Here is an 18,264-nt window from a genome sequence, read left to right as displayed (position 1 = left end):
TTTATGTATAAGGTGGCAAGATTTGTTTAAAAATGTATGTCCTTTTCCCCTGAAAAACTATATAAGGTATTACTTTGTCCAAGACCAGATAAACTGAGCCTACAGGATGTACGATACCACTTTTTATTTATTATTACAGTATTATTACAGAATTAGCCAGAAACACCATCCTTCTCATGACCAAGAAAGTCTGCCTGCCATTAAATATTTAATCTAGCATTTCAGAAACTATATGTATAAACTGCTGGAATTGCTTCAAAGATGAATGCAGATAAGGATCCAGTGATTAGAGTAGTGTGTTATTTTGCTGATTTGCTTCATTAAGGAGACTTTAAACTAACTGAGGATTCTCCAGCCTTACTATGTCAAAACTAACTGGCATATCTGGGATACTAATATCTGAGTTAAGACCAGTTAAACTTTGCTGTACTAATACTACAAATCAGAAGACTTGAAATCCTAAAAATTCATGTAGAATTGTATTAAATAATTTGACTTCTTTTTAGCTTGTATTTCTAGCTTTGTGCCTAAAAATAAATAATTACAAGATTAAAAAAAATCAGAATTTCTTTTCCATGTCAACAAAGAGTTCATGTTACCACTAGGGAATAACAGTTCCTTGTCATTGCAATCTTCAAAGTAACCAGAATAGAATAGTGTGCTTTGCCAAGCTTTCTTTGTTTTCTCTCATTCTCAATGGAAGGTCTTGTCTTATATATTTGTTATTAGAAAATTGGTCTCTTTCCATTATTACTGTAGTCTGAGTTGCTGTTAATGCTGCTGCCCCAACATATTTTACAAATTCCTATGTTATCTGTAATACTTCCTTTCCAAAAACTTAAGACTAAGACACCGTGCTTTGACTGTCAGTTTTACCTGTTTGTAGCTTTTTGCTTCCTGATCCCAAGGAATTCTGCTTATTCATTATTTATCTGTTCAGATAGCATTCCACTGATATTTATGAAAGTTGAAGTATTTGCCTTTATGGGGGATAGAGCAGGTGTTCTGAGGATGTATGCAGGGAAGAAGAGAGTTTGTGATTAGCTGTCCTGTATGTATTCCTATGAAACAGTTTTGAATTTCTGAATTTCAGTGGACCATGCTCTAGTAGATACTGATTTGTGCATTAAGGACAAACATTCAGGTGGCATTTGCCTGAGCTGTTTATTCTGTAGGTTTTGTTTTGCAAAAATTGTTGAGTTTTGTGATTAAATTATTGAAGTGAGTGTTTTTTTGTATCTTCACTTTGTTGCAGATAGGAAAACACATCAAGATTTGCATTCCCACTGCTTTGCAAACACAGAAAAAAAAAATCTTCTAATAAGTATTTGTAAACTAAGATTTTGCTCTGCTGAATGTAAATGGCTTTAATGATTTTTATTGGATTCTCCCATAAATAGGGTTGTGTACAGCCACAAGGTAATGGAGGACTAGAGTATGAATATTCATTATATCTTCCTTTAAAATCAAAGGATGTGTTTACTTCTGTGGTTGTGGGTTCATGGTTATAGATCTGTTTATTTGACTTTCCAGAGCTGTAAGATGAGATTTTTATATACCTGGTAGCATCTAAAAATCAGTATTGGGGAAGAAAGATCTCAAAGAATTTCTCTGCACTAAGTAGGTAGCACAATGAAAAAACTGCAGTTATTGATTATTGGTAAATGACAAGCAACAGGGACTGGAAAGAAAGCTCTTGTCATTTTATGTTCTCACATACAATCTAAAATATTTGTTCTGAAGGATCTTATCCTTATTAAATGTCAGCCTTAAAAATTTATCTTAACCTAAAAATTTAAAAACAACCATTCCTTAAAAAAAATTAAAACCAGCATTGCAGTCTTATTATGGAATTGACAGATAATAGGAAAAAAAGTAAAGAGGGAAAATGACGAACTTTAAGCACACTTTAAAGTGGGCTTTTGAAATACTAAACTGTTGAAATTTTTCAGAAGAATGTGTCAGGCTTTATGGGATGTGTCTACCTTCCCACCCTGACTTCCCTGAGGAAGTGCTGGGAAGAATCCAGGGCTGATCAAATCTTTCCTGCGAAGACAAAGATGATGTGTGAATCTCTTTCTGCTCCAAACAGGCTAGCAAGCCTCATACAAATATCCCCATGTTCTGAATAAGAACACACTATTTTCAGAAAAATAGTGAACTTTCAGTAATATTTCTCATTGAACAGGAAGTCTGTTTTCTCTTGAGAAATACTGGGTTGAAAAGCAATGAAGTGACAACAGCAAAACAAGCTAATGAGTACGGATTGGCTACAAAAATATTTTTATTAATCTTTCTCATGTCAGAGGAGGTTTAGCTCATGGTGTACGTGGGATTTAGTTATGAAGTTTAGATTGTAGTAGAGAAAGAAGGGACAGTCTAAGATTTTAGTCAATTTTGGTGATTTATAAGCTTCTTTTATTATTTCTGTACTTTCAGACTTAGCTTTAAGTCATAGTTCCCTTATCCACCTTATTTTAAAATACTGTATAAATAAAAATGGAGAAATGAGAGTCCTGTGAGTACTATACTTCTAGATTTTATTTGTAAGCATCCTGGAGCAAACTGTGTTCCAAAAGAAGTAAATTGTAGAAAGAAATTTATAGCTCTGATCTGGACCCTCTGGTTAATGTGCAGAATGTTTCCATTCCTTTGTTATGTTTGGACCATGGACTAATTTGTGAAGGCAGAACGGGATGAAGAAAGCAGTCAGAAAAGGACATGAAGGATAAGAGAATAGGCTAAAAGTGCTTTTTCATGCAGACGTTAGCTATACAGGGTAATACAAAGAAAAATAATTTGCACTGGTCTCATTCTCTGTATTACTTTGTATTTCCTGTTATTTTCAGAAGTAACTGTCTCTGGTTTCTATATACATCTGGTATGGGTTATGAATCTTGGAGGCCTGAGAGTGTCAAGGGCAGGGGAGACAAACTGCTGTATAAACCTCGGCATGTGTATAGATGTTTCTAGGAACAGGGGTTGGCTTTTGACATGAAGATATCATACAAATTAATAAAGGAAGAGAGTTCAGCATATGAGATGTGAAAAATGAAAGACTGCAGAAAAGTTTAAAATGAAAAGTTTATAAGTATATAAATTGAAGTCTGTGATGGGGAGTCCTGGATCTTAAATGACCCGTTTATCCTTTATGAATTATCTAAATTATATTACTGAATCTGTTCTTCCATCTCAAATAGTAAAACTGAGTGAAATCAAAGCTCCTGCACACTATGATTTTGTAGTGAAGAGTCAGCATAAAAGGAAATTTTCATGAATCTGAAACAAGGGGGACTGATGGAAGACTATCTGGATATAATTACATTTAACTACAGTAAAGAGTTTTACACAATATCATAAAAAGACTAATCTATGAGGTCAATCAGTATTGTACAGGGAGCAATGAATAAAGCATTAGTTTAACACCAAAGACAAGTGATACTTATGTGAAATAGAAAACATTTAAGAAAGGGATGTTAAACCTCTAATACTTCAATTGTCAGTATTACACAAGAAAAATAATATATTAACACACTGATTACTTGGCATTTTGTCATTGAAATTATACTATTAAAAGCACTGATCTGCAAGGTAATGTGTTTAAAATGATTATGGTCTTATACATGACAATATATTAAACATTTGATAACAATGTCTGGAAGCAAAATAGAACTGAATATTGTTCAAATGCAGTTTACATGTGCTAAAGTATTGTCTTAGACAAAGTCTGCTCTGTGATGGCTAGAAAGAAATCTATTAAGGCTCTTTCTAGAGTGCTATTGATAGCAAGTTTGCATACGCCAAAAGGATTAGCTCTCTGTCTTGTTGAATAATCTCATATGGTGAATATGTGTGATCAGTAGCAGAGACAAATTCTGACACATTTGCTGAGCACAGGTAAGGGAATGGTGGTGGTAGGATGACAAAATTAGAGCCATGGACCATTATTTACACTGTTTATATTAAAAAAAATAATTCAGTAGCAACCCTGTTATGCAGCAACCTCAAAACGCCTTTCTTTGCTTCTTGTGGTTTTCCTTGCTTCCTTGAAATTGCTTTACTAGGTGTTATAATTAAAGCAGGTGCAATTTCTTTTGCACTTTAAGTGTTATAGTGCTTGACAGGGAAAAGGTTTAGAAGTGTGAACTTACGAGGTGGGGATGTACGCTGCTACTAATACTCAATGTTGCTATATCCTATTCAGGGGGAAGAAAGATGTCCAAGTAATAAGTACTTAGTAAAAAGGCAGACTCATTCATTCATGATTAAAAGGTGGCATGGTTTGGCTGCAGAATAGCATTGGGAAAATAAGCCGGCTGCTGAGATAGACAAACAGAACACATGAATGGTAGCACACTTTGAAAGTGGATTTGTGCTATTGTCACTGGAAATTGTGTCTGTGTGTATTTCTAATCAAAACTTGATATTAAGCATTTGAAGTGCTGTCACCTGGCAATGGATCTATCTTGGGGGAGAAAAGTCATTGCAAGCAGGACAGCTAGATCCTTGCTTAAACTGAATTACCAACTCAGCTGACCTGCAAAAGTAGGTAGTCTTGCCAGTAGTGGTTAGTCCTTTTTCCAGAGAGGAAGAATATACAGTTGAGCCCTAGAGCTTTGTTGCATGGTCTCAAACTTTGTGCTTGTTGAGAGTAGTTTTTACGTTTGGCTGGAACAAGATGTACCTTTAAGTAGCAGTCACTGGAGACAGCTGGAGTTTATTGCTATGTGACACAGCACTGCAGGAATCGCTAGTCAGGCCTTTTGCCTGTGCAAGGAAATCTGTGGTGGCCAGGATGAAGTCTATATCACTGAGACCTGCAGGGCAGGAGCTGAGCTTGCAGCAGGTGACTTGAGTTGGCTCCTGAGGGTGTGATGGAGGAGTGCCTACAGCTGGGGAAGGGGCTCTGTGCAGGCAGGTGGGGAGCAGGCTCTTGATTGCTGTTATAGAGGGAGAAGGGAACTGCTGGTAACTGAAGGTAAGATACTATGATGATGAAGGTTGCTAGGTAAAAGCCCAACTTCTAAACTATCTTGAACAAAATACCCTTGTCTTGTGGATGAGGGGCCAAAATACTAAGCCAAGAAAATATAGAGTTTGGAAGGTGTTAATAGAAGTATCTTTGCACATTGAGCTACTGGAATGGCAGGGAAAGTGTGTACAAGCTGTTGGAGGCATTAGCTCGATATTATGTTGAGCTTTTAAAGCAAAGCTACTTAATGCTAACTTTGCTTTAACAAAAATTGGAGGAAAGGCCTGTGGAGCAGGGTCTGTGACTCAGGCATTCCTAGAGTTTTCAGCTTGAAGTTTAGTCACAATAAAATGGTAAGTGCAGTGTTAACTATTGTAACATGTGCTAGCTGGCAACAAAGGTCGAATGCTTTCCAGAAAGCCAAGGGTGGTTACGCAAAGTGAAGATGCTGAGACTTTAGACAAAAGCTAGTAATGAGGTGTCTCTGAAAGCTTAATCACTGCATTTAATGTATATCGAGTGCTTCAAAATTATTTCAATGAACTGCCTGATCAGTTTTGAGGAAATATATTCTTGTAGAACTGCAAATTCAGGCATGTCTTAATCTTCCAGTCAGATTATGAGTAAAGCAGATGAGCAAAAATGTTCTTTTGAACTTTCTGATTAATGATTATGCTGAATGATAGAGAAGATAAACACTAGAGGATGTAGACTGCTGCCAGTTCCAGGTTTCTGTAAATGGAAACTCAAGGACAAAGGATGGAGTTTTAAGTGATATGTATTAAGTTCATTAACATCTCCCTGTGCAGACAAAAAAAGGTAATCAGACATATCCTTTTCTGCAGATTCAAGGCTGCAAGACTAGTAAGTACTTATGCACGTACTCTGCCCCAGATACGGCAATAATAACGTTTGTGGGCTGTTGATGCAAAAATGAGATGTAGCATCTGGCTGGGCGAATGGCCCCGTTTCATTTGTGTTAGGACCTATATGGGAGCATGCCACTGAAATGTTGAATATGTGGGACTGGTATGCAAATGTTTAGACTCACCCTTCACTCCTATGGTCTAGGTTAATTACTAAGGTGAATTTGGGCCTTGAGGGGGTCTCCAAGTGCTTCATAAATGGCATACTTCTAAAAGACAGATGACAACTAATTGTTATCTGTAATTTCTTCAATAGAATTAACTTTATGCTTATTATACTCTTCCAGACTGGGGCATAGAAGACATTGAACTAAGAATAAGGAAAACATTTCACATGAAATGTGTGAAACGTGGCTCTTAAAACAGATAAACCAGCTCCAAAGTTAAGTCTGCTAACAGGCTTTGTTATTCTGAGATTAATGAAATGATGTAGAAACTAACAGCAAAGTGTGGTTCTATTGTATATGTAAATTTTAAGCTTCAGGGTAAACTCTTGCACAGGTATCTTCAGAACCCAATTTAGACTGAAATTGATTCCACCTCTTCCAGTGTAGTTCTGCACAACTCTTCTTTTTTCCATGCATTTTATGCAACAGAGGAGTGGGATATAAACCAGACGTGTATTCTTGTTATTTCTATAGACTTGTTCTTCCCTTCTTATACCTGCTGCTTTATACCTGAAGTTAAGAATTGGTTCTGCATAGTGGAGTAAATTCTAAAGATAATACTTATTTCTATATGGACTGCTACAGTCTTTTATAAGTTCAGATATGTTTGCAAGACTTAGTGATCCTTAATTTTAAATGCCTGCTTATCCTAAAGTTATCCCTTCTAAAACATTGTTTCCTTGTCTTCAACATTAAAGCTGTTCTTTCATGTTAGACTTGAATTAGGAAACAGAGCAATCTTATTTTGCCTGTTCCTTGCCTCTAGACTTGCTTGAAGGGGCAGTCCAGATCAGCTGTTTGGTATCAGCAACATCATAGCACTTAGCCTGGAGGGGTAGTAGAGCTTTGTATAATTGTTAAAAATCTCATGGTGTAAATGTTAAGCCAGTTCCCCATAGCTGATCAGTTTTCTTGACTGGTTACTGATGAATTACTCTTCTAGAGCTTGCACATCAAGAGTTAAGAACTCTATGAGAACTTCAGTATAGGAGTAGGCATAAACAATCTGTCTTTCTCTTTTGGCCCTCTAAAGGGGGAGGGAAACTTTCTGGCATTCAGGTTTTCTCTCTGTAGCAGACTTGGCACATCGTTTATTTGCACTCAGTTGATGTTTGAAAGGTTTCCTTTGCAGAATGTGTCTGGAAGCTTTTCTTCCCTTCAAAGCTTAGACTTTGTAAATGCTAATGCTTCTCATGTGAGAGAAGGGGCTGCTGTATCTCTTGTCCCTTCTCCTTCCCAATCTGCCAGTGAGAAAGTAAGCCACTTAATGTTCTTTGGGCTTTCTTCCTGAAGATTTGCTTGATAAGGATTTTACCATTTTAACTCATTTGATCAGCTGCAATAAGCTCAGCTAGCTGGGTTTTTTTTTCTCCTTTCCTGGAGCAGTCACAAAAGAATACAAGCTCTGTATTGTGGAAAAAGTACATTTTTTTTTTTTCCAAAAAAACCCCTAACCCCACAACCCAAAACCAAAACAAAGCCACCTTACAATGTGATTAGAGAAACTCCATTCTTAGGTCATTTACTTCACTGATTGACATGAATGCCTCACAAAAGGTTTATGCGTGGTCAAGACTAATACTATGAATTTAGTGTTCTAAAGTGTGTGAAAGAACCAAATATCCTGAAAATTCAGGAAAAAATGGTAGAGTTCAATTACTGTTTTTTTAATTAAATGCATTTGAATAATACTTCATTTGAATGATACTTTTGGGGAAGGTTTATAATATAGCTGTGGATAATAGTTCACATTTTTAGAGTTCAGACTGTACTTTTGCAATACTAAAAATTTTATTTTACTCCTTTTATTTTTCACCTAATTTACAAAAATAAAACTCAGTCTATTGTATAGGATATTGGTTAAAAGCTCTACAGAAACAGTGTGAATATTAGAAGTGTGGTAAAATAGCTTCAAAATGTTTGTTCCATCAAAAGAAACAATCTGGAACTAGAAATTAAGAATGCTTTGAGGCTGATGCTCAGTGCTTTTTTCTTAATGGTATTAGAAAAGTACCATACAAAATATGGATGAATATTAAAAGTAATGTGTGCAAAGTAACAAAAATTTTCAGGTAATTAATTTTGTTCTACAAATATTTGTGTTTGTAAGTGGCCTCTGATCAGTTCCATGTGGCTAGGATGGCAGGTGAGCACCTGACATAATAATTGTTGAGCATTTCCAAAGAAATGCTTTAGCTGTGGGTTTGAGATGAGAAGGGTATTTCAAACCTTCTAGTATATTTCATATCGTATTTTTTAACATAAAAAATTGGTGGTGAAAGCAGTATGTAGGAGTGTATATAATTCCAGTTCAACCCTTTAAAATCAGTATTTTAGCTCATCAGGTTAAAAAGTGTGCAATGAGTGCCAACATTTAATGTGTTGGTAAGTGGGACAACAGTTTAAGCTATGATTGTCTTGCCTTTTTTTAAAGGGGTTGAGAAATTAAAACAAGGTTCTCTATTAGTGTGTTCCGCGTAGAAATGAAGAATCTGTAGTAAATGCAAAGCTAGAGATTTAGTTAAACTTAATGAGATCTGAATTTAGCTCAACTTGTTTGATTTCAGGTTTCTTGAAAATTATGAAGTGATGAGGTGGGGTGTACTAGGGTTTTCTTTTACTGGACTGGTATGTTCATTGCACAGTTCAAATGCAAAAATATCAGGCAGATTGTTTTATATCCCATTCTGTGTTTTAAGCCAACACTTGAAATGTAGTAATTAATTCATTGTAAGATGAGAGGGTGTTCTTATCCAGTGCAAACATTTAGTAAAATAATATCAATTCTACCTTCATGTTTGTGTGTTTCTAGAAAAGAATTTTTGACTGATGTTTTGGACAACTGGTCCTTCTAGCAGAGCGATTTGCTACTATATTTATGAAAATTGAGTGACGAGCTGTGAGAAAATAATCATACCACAGGTACACAAGAATATTCTAACATAAATGAGGTAGAATTTGCTAGTACTAGGTAGTGCAAAAACCTAATTACTTACAGTTCATTTGCAAACTTATTTCACACTATTTATTCTTCCAAGAAACAGAATATTAAGTCATAGCCTTATCAGAAATAGATGAAATCAGTTCAAAACAGATAGAACACCACTTAGATTTGTTGAAACGTATTGCTATGTCTGAAATGAAGTACTAGGGAACAATTCTTGACGTGTAAAGAATAGGCTGCTATGCTAGGTAGAGCAAAGGGCTTCAGATGTTACTCATCTTCAAACAAATGCCTGTTGAACCTGTACCAGCTAAAAAATTAGTGGTATACAATGCATGGCTTAACCTGTTGTCTCACCAACATGCTAAATGTCAGTGCTTATTGCACATTGTTTAAGCTGAGGAATGAAATGCTGATTTCAAAGCTCTGGACTGGAACTGTATGCTGAGCTACATACTGCTTTTCACCATCAGTGTCTGTTGTGCTAAAGTTAATGTAACTGCATTCAGATGGAAGTGTGTAATTCTCTGCCTCTGGACCAGTGATGACATGTATGAAATGAGGAAAGTGAATGCTTTCCCTTCTCTCGCTGAAGATCTGCTGAAGATCTTAAGTGGAGCATAACTGTGCTGTAACTAGTCATGTGACAAGTAAAATGTATATTCAGAATGAAGTTTCTGTAACAGCGTAGTAAGTCAGTGAGCACTTGTTGCTTCCTGACTGAAAATTTGAAAGCAAAAGTCTCAAACACTAGGGAGCAAATTAAAAACCCAAAACCCCCAAAAAACCCTAGATTGCTATAGAATCTCTGGGAATAAGTTTTGTAAAAGTAGAAACAGCAATGGATGAGCAATCAAAGCAAGTATAAGCCTTAGACATGGAATATGGGGCTGTTGCTTTAGAGTCCTGAAAATGTTTTGTTCTGTTCTTAATTCTTTCTGTAAGCACATATCCTAAGAACAGGTATATATTAGAAAATATAGTTTCTGTGTTTGGAGACACTGATTTGGGAGGGTTGCTTTGCTTTTAATTCCCTGGTGGTAAACGGAAGAACAGTGGTATTTAGTCTTCTGCTGTTTTTTCTGATGGACTGTCTAATTTGGAAAAACATCTGTCTGAACACCTGATATCACTTGCTCAATATCTTACTACTGTGTTATACAGTCTTTATTCTGGACAGCTGTCACTTTTCTTTTGGACTGTAGGAATTGCATATGAATATATAGTACATATTGAAGAGTACTAATTTTGGAAGTAACAATTGTCTTAGCTGTATGAAGACCCATTTGCTTATGGTAGATTTTGCTACAGAGCTTATCTTCAGAGGTTAGCTACAATATACCTGTGGATTACATTTTTCAATATTAACACTCGAGAGGAATTTTACCAATAAATTGTCTCTTTTCCAAGTCTTCCTCTTGGTTCAGTATGTCTCATTAAGTCTTACAAAGAAATATGACATTTTTCCCTTGAGGAATTATTTGATGGGCATAAGTAACTCCTGTTTATGGCAATGTTTTGTGTCAAGGTAACTATTCCTCTTTTTTTGAAAATAATCCTTAGGATCAGAATAAAATGCTATTAGTCTAGGTTACCACTTCAGGAAAAACTAATGTATTTGCAGAACTTAAGGACTTGAGTAGTATATATTTTTCTAGTAGAGGATCACAAGATGGAGACATTTAAGAGTATCTGTGAAAACCGTATGCCAATCAGATGATGTTACTTGTGTAATGTGCTTCTGCTTTTGCCAGTAAGAATGTGTGGCTTTCTGCCTGTAAAAACCCCATCATTATTTAGTGATTAACAGAAATGCTTTCAACAGTTATCAAGAACTTGGAGATTTTCATAGGACTCTTCAGATCTGGAGAAATAATGGTCTCACTTATCCTTTCAACATTGCCTTTCTCAATGACTGGTTTGAATAAATTCCTTGCTGTGCTCAAGTCACACAGTTTAAGACCATTGTTGGACTCTACTACTAAACTTGATGTGCAGATTATGAAACTAACAAAATAAGGAAGAACAAATTCCATCTGGGGAACAGAGCCTGATGGGAAACAACAGTCTTACAGTTGTCTGAAATTACCTCTTAATTGTTTAACACATTTTTAGTTCTTTATTTTATAATTCAACAAGTGATGGAACATTCTTGTGCTATCAGTCAAAACAGGAATTCTTCTGTATTGTAATATTTGTGTGAACTTGTCAAAGACACTACTTCTAGAAGACTTCCAATTAATATGTTTTTGACAAAATCAAGAGAATAGTTTTAAACATAAAACTTGAAGCCTTTCAGCAGTGGCTTTTTAATTGTACATATCCATCAATATTAATAATGAAGTCTCACTATTGGGTTACTTCCTGACTAAATGAATTTGATTTTGAAGTCAGTCTAGACTTATTAAACTATTTAGCTACTGCAGAAAGACCCATTACCCTGAATCAAGGTTTGGACTGCCTTGTTATTTCAAGGGATGTTTTAGAAATCTACTAGGCTAATTTAAAAGGAACGACAATCCTGTAGCAGAGATTTCTTCAGAAAAAGATTTGATTCCTGTATTAGTTTCAACAAGTAACTAAGCTTCTCCATTCCTGTTGCCTGCCTGTGCAGAGAGGATAATGCTTCCTTTCCTGCTCCTTGTCTAGAGTTAGCTCTTCAAAAATGAGAACAGGAAAGCATTATGTGGAGGGAATAGTATGTTAAATTATTTAAGAGTGTTTGTAGTAAAGGAATACAGACACTATGCAAATGTAGCTTGTAGTGTACATGTACACAGTAATAACTTACATTTACTTCTTGATGTGCAAAAGAACAAACCTTGCAAGATCATAGAAAAAGTGTTGCAACATTGTGCTTTTTTTGAGTCCAAAACTTATTTTATGGCAGTGTTCTGGAGGCTTACCTTATAAACATCACATGTTGCAACAGATTAGTTATTTAAATACTATGTAGATAATGATTATTTAAGACCTAGGACTCTGCAGTAAAATATTTTAGCTTCCTTATAAATCAGTCAATTTCAATTGTGGTTTATAGCTGTTTAAATAACTTGTTCTCATTAAAATAAACATGAAGTACAAAAGAAAGGCTTTAGGAAGAAAATGTTCGTGGTTTTACATCAATATATTGAGCAAAAACTACCTGCTAGCTTTAAACTTAAAAGCCAGAGTCTGAAGTTTCTTTCCAGTATAAATATCTCTTGTAAATACAACTGAAAATACTTGGTAGGATCAAACATATGGTCATCCTGCTGAAAACTGGACTACAGTTATGGTATCTGGAATTACCAATAGAAATAACTTTACAATGAGTATGGGAAAAATGTATTAACTTTAGGGAGCTGGCTTTGTCCATATGATGCTAGTCCACACTTAAAACATGTAACACATGCTCTAGTGGTTATCTGTTAGTTCATGAGGATGGAGGGATGCAGTCTACTGGCTTGAGATGGGTACAAAGCACAGAGGAGGTTACAAATGTAACCATCTTTCAAAAGAGAAGTAGAAAGGTTACTCTTACCTCCTTCCTTTCCTCCAGTTGCATTGTTCAACACATGGAATAACTGCTTCAAAGAAAAAACAAAACCAAACCCCCAAACAAACCCCTTGTCATCAGTGATTGATTGTTATTCCTACCTTTAAACACACACTACAAAACACTTCTGTTTGGGCTTCCTAAAAGCTGTAATCTCTTAGCAGTAGCTACATGTGCAGTATCTTTACTACTTTGGAAATAAGATATAGTGCAGATATAAACCTGCTTCTGTTGCCGGGGTAGAGTAGGAAGCCTGTCTGCTTATTCCTTGAACCATCTCAATTCTACAGAGACTTGGACACTGTTTGCTGTCCTTGTTCTAGCCTCTAATTTAATGGCTCGATCCTCAACAGAGATTTTGGATGTATAATGATTTAGTATGTCTCATTGCCTACTCAGTCTTTAGCTTCTGTGGTTGTATCAAAAACCTTAGCTTCACTTTTGTTAGACAGAAATAGTTGAAAACTTTTGGCAGAATCTGGTGTTCTACAGAAGAAATGCATTGACCTTACAAATTCTCTAGCTTTTTTCCAAAAAATTAATAAACAATAAATAAGTCTTTAATTTTTCTAAATGGTTTCTGATTATAAGTTATAAAGCACTGTTTATTTTGAGCTTGTTCCTTCCTAAGTTATCATAATGTCTTTGAATACACTGTGATGTTTATAGAGTAGTCTCTGCAAAGTAACTTCTGTTTAATTGTAGATTCTTTGCAATCAGGATTGGGTTTGCTTATTTAGGCTTCCTTATGGAATAAGAAAGACCCTGAGGGACCCAATTCTTTGACTTCCCTTTTGCACTTCCTGGAGAGTCCATGCCTCAATATGCCACACTGTTTTGATTGGCATCATGCCATTGCCAAAAAGAATATGCTTATCACTTAATCATATTTGTTCCATAAACTTGTCATTTTAGTGACACTGCAAAAAGTCTTAAATAGTACAAGTAAATGCCCATTAGGAAATGTTCTTTCTATATTTAATAATTTAAAAATGTAATTCAGGTACCTGTATTGGACAGAAGCATGCTAACTTCTCTAATAGCAGTTGTGTACTATGGAATCATGTTTTTAACAAAACACTATATCATCTTAACCTGGCTTGAGATCAGAAGTAACCTTCTAATTAAGAATTCTCGGAAGAGGTAATTCAAACAGTTATTAAATCTGTGCTCTATGGCAGGTCTCCAGACTGGGTAGTTTCCCCTACTTTCATGAAATATTTAATCAGGAGCTCAACTTTTGACCCATTCTTGCACTAAAAACTTTTGAACAACTGTCTGCATTCCTACTGAAATCACAACAAGCTTCTGATGAAAAGATGATGGTTTTTTTCTTTATACAACAGACAAAAATAAGGTTTTGTAGTGGAGAACCTGTAAGTTCAACCTGTTCCCTCAGAAATATAGACTTGTAATACAGGCTAGACTTTCTGAATGACAATGGAGTGACCAGCACTCTAAAAGCCTCTTTTAATGTTTTATCTGTCAAACTCTGAAAATGCCAGCTGTTCTGACCAACAGCCCACTTCAGAACAACATTGTGTCTTCCTTACTGACAAGTCCAAACTAACTGTGAAAGAGGGAATTTCTGGATCTCTGTTTTGCCACAGGTTTATGAAAATCAAGGGTTATAATTGCATTGTTCCCCTAACAAAGAAACTGTAGGGCATAGTTCGATAGACAACCTAAGTTTATAACCTTAAATATAATCTTTAGAGATGACTCATTTTGCTTAAAAAATCATATTCTTGTCTCAATGTCGTGACACTACTCTGTAAAATAGAAAGTAATTGCATAGTGGAATATAACAACTGAAATATTGCCTGGAAACCAACTTTTTTAGTCTATAAATTGCTTGAGAGAAATCAGAAAAAATGTTTGCCTCAAATATTCTTAGAGCCTCTTTTTAACATTAAGGTCAGAAGAAAACCAAGTCTGACAATATCATAGTTATATCACTAACATCAAAGTTAAGCATCATGAACTGTTGTACTGTAAATGATAAGCAGCTGATTAATGATACTTAGGGTTAATCAGCCTGGAGCTAGATCATATTCAGTTTTTCATAGTATTTGAGGAAATAGTGATGTAACTAATAGCCAATACATCTGTTGCTTCATGTTGTAAAATAAATGAATATGAAGTGAAACAGTTCACTTTTCCAGAATAATAAGATTTGATGTTATACTGTGCATATGGGTAGTGTATACTCAGAATGCTGTTACAGCAGTCTTTCCATGATTTTATTCCTGTTTAGACACTTCAAAATTGGTTTAAGACAAGCTCTTTGGAAATGAAATTACTCTTACTTTCTTCCCTCTATATTTATGTATACTATGTATCATGCTGTGGTGCTGATAGTTACTGTCAAGCACCGTGATTTTAAATATCATGGATCATCAAAGTGTAACTTTTTCTAATTTGAATTATAATTTCAATTGTGATTTATTATGATGGTAGCCCACCTCTCAGGCAGGCATTGGTTGGTTATGATATTTATTCATGAGAAAAGTATAAACAGTATAATAAAGGCTGCTTTGCAGCAAGTTATGTGCTGTTTGTCATGCAACAGCTCCGCTTTAAACAACTGAACGCCTGTCTTCCTAGAGTACTTGCTGGAGTAATTACAAATTGAGGATAAAAACTTCAAAACCAATTTTTGACTGGTTGGCTTTACTGTTTATTTAGTGTTAATGTGATATTTTTGCATTTCAGTTGATCCTGGTGCATATAGACCTTTGATACTAGAAGCAAACTTAGGAAAAGCACTCTTATTAAACCCTTTTAGACATATGATTTCAATATTTATACGAACAAGCAATCTAGGCTTTTATAATTTTTTTCAATTGAGGCATGCTTTGAGGATACTAGCTTGTATTCACAGAGGAAGTTTTTTATTATGTGCATCAAGGAGCAAGTTTGTCTTAGTCTGCCCTTGATAAATTAATGCTTGTTTTGAAGAAAAGATTCTTCAAGGAAGTTACTATTTCTACAAATAATGCTTCTGGGAACAAATGAAACCTCTCTAGATTTGAGGCATTATTGAGTTCTAACAGACTAAGAGGGGAAAAAAGGTCTAGTAAACAACCTTTCCTTGGCTTTGAAAGAGGCTAAATCATCCAGCATTATCTGTGTAACTCAAACTGTTCAGTAATTTCTGTATTACATTTAAAACATAGCCTAATGTTAGGAGTTTCAGAAACTAGATTAATCATCGTTGCCTCAATTTTTTCCAATAATTTAAGCCCCAAACCTTAGTTCATCACTTAATACAAATTTCAGGATTTAATAAACCTTCTAACTTGATGCCCTGGCCCTCTAGTCATCAGAAAAGGATCTTCAGTTATGACTAATTAGGACTTCACTTGATGCATACAAAACTCAAAATTAAAAAATTCAAAGAAAACTGTTCCTTTCAAGTAAATTAATAGTATCTTTAGCTGGTTTTAGGAACCTATTGTTTCTACAGCTTTGAGATGTATAGATATGAAAATGCAATTTCTTGTGTATGTTGCATATACTTAGTTGTGTCTTTATATAGATAATTCAGTACTTCAAAACACAAAAATAATGCAATAGAAATTAAAACTGTGTACCTGATATCATTTCCAGTACTTTAAGCTGAATTAGGATTTCTTCATGGTTTCCTAAAGGTTAGGCTACTGACTATGTTGTTTCTGTGCATAGTGATGTTAAAACATGATGAGGTATACTTTTGTAATCCTGAGATATGTAGGGTATGCATTAAGTAAATATATGGAAGTTCAATAGAAACATTTTTGAAAGAAATGCAGGAAATACTACTAATATTTCTAAATATACTTACTTTTTCTTTAATAGCACCCTTTTTGCACAGTGGTGAGTTTTTCAAATTATATGTTCAAATTCTTGAATGCAAGTCTATGCCTTTGGGGTAATGAGCAAGGCATGACTGATTTCTAGCATTTTGGCCTCTGGACCATGTCCTGGAGGGCTGAAATACTCAGATGAAAATGTTGATTTTAATCAGCTTGTCCATTGCCTGATGTTGCTATTATAGCAGAAGTCTTGGGTTTAGCACTTTTACTCCTGTCAGACTTCATCTGTATAATTTTTGTAAGCTGACCAACAATTTTCAATTCTGCTCTCTTAAAAAAAAAACAAAACAAACAAACAAACCAACAAAAAACCCCACCAAACCAAAACCCAAAGACCCCAAACACAAACCTATGCAAGTCTTGCTACAAAGCCTGTGAAGAAATAATTATAGCTGATTCATTGCTGTTAAATGTGGTTGGGACAGAATAAATAACCTCTGTGCAGTCTGTACATGTGGACATGCTGAAACTGGCTGACTTTTGTCACTTCCATGTGTCACATTGTATCACTTCCTCAAATTAATTGTACAAGTGCCCATGGAGTAGAAATATAAAACTAGCTTGATATTTTTTACTTTTTAGTATTAATGTAACATAGTTTATATACATATTAAGTTTTAAATTACACTTAGCTATAGAGAATTAGTAACTCCATTGTGGACAGTTTCTTTGAATCTCCTGGACTGAAACCCCTTGGGTATTGTCAGACTTCTCCTGAAATATATCCTGTCAAGGGGATTACATTGTAGTTCTAACTGGAAAGGGAGTTCCAGATGACTTCCTCAGAAGCTCTGGTCTATTTTTCAGCCACCTACTAGCTCCACGTAGGAGGCTAGTGAGCAAATGAAAGGCAAAAATGGTCATTTTTAATAGGGTTTGGCAAAGCTGTTCTGAAGCATTGTTCAGATCTTGATGTCAAATGCATCTGTATCTATCACCAAGTGTGTCCTCTGAAATTGCAACAACCTGATGGATGAGTTTGATATCCACTTTTAAAGAAACCCCTTTTTTCAAGTGCCATACTTGCATTGCTGTATGAAAACTGTAGCATGTATGTGAGAAAACAAGGTGAAATATCATCATCGAAATACCAATAGTATGTCAGACAGATCATGCCTTCTTTAAATGACTGAGTGACTGCTGTCAGATACTGTTCACTATTTACTGATAATATCAATAACTATTATATCTGAAGAAACAGTTTGGAAAGTGCACCTCTTAGATGGGAATCGTGGTATCTTAATTTGACTTCTATCCATCTCTTCTAGAAATAATAGAAAAGCCTCTTAGAGTAATTGAGTTCTCAACCTATTTCATATCTGATATGTGATAGTAAGCTATAGCCCATTGCCTGGCACTGTTTTGCTGTAGCTTAAAGTATTCTGAATCATTCCACATTCTTCATTCCCCATACCCCAGGGTAGTTATCCTTAATTCTCCTCTTAAACCTTTTTGTAACTTCTAGGTATTTTTATATATATGAACACATAATCATTTGTATTCTATAATTGTTTTATCCTGGTATCTTGTCTACATATTGACAAGATAATCTTCAGTTGTCCTCACATTAATCACTTAGTCTGATTCATTTTGTTCAGCTTCCTTTCCTTCTCTGCTGAAGCCAATAAGTGTGAGGAGTTATTAATGTCTTTTTGATAGTTTGTCTGAGTGTACTTCAGAAAGGCATTGCCAGGTCTTGCATTCAAATATGTTAGCTAATAAGTGATTTCAGTGCTAGGTAGCTTCTATGTCATGGTCAGCATTATCATGGTTAACATACACTGTTTTGAGTAGTCAGAGTAAAGGATGATTATAGTGAGAGGAGGCAAGATCAGAGTAGTGTGGCAATGGAGTGATCCC

The sequence above is a fragment of the Strix uralensis genome, chromosome 6 (assembly GCF_047716275.1).
Source record: "Strix uralensis isolate ZFMK-TIS-50842 chromosome 6, bStrUra1, whole genome shotgun sequence".
Lineage (NCBI taxonomy): Eukaryota > Metazoa > Chordata > Aves > Strigiformes > Strigidae > Strix > Strix uralensis.
This window is presented reverse-complemented; position numbering follows the sequence as displayed.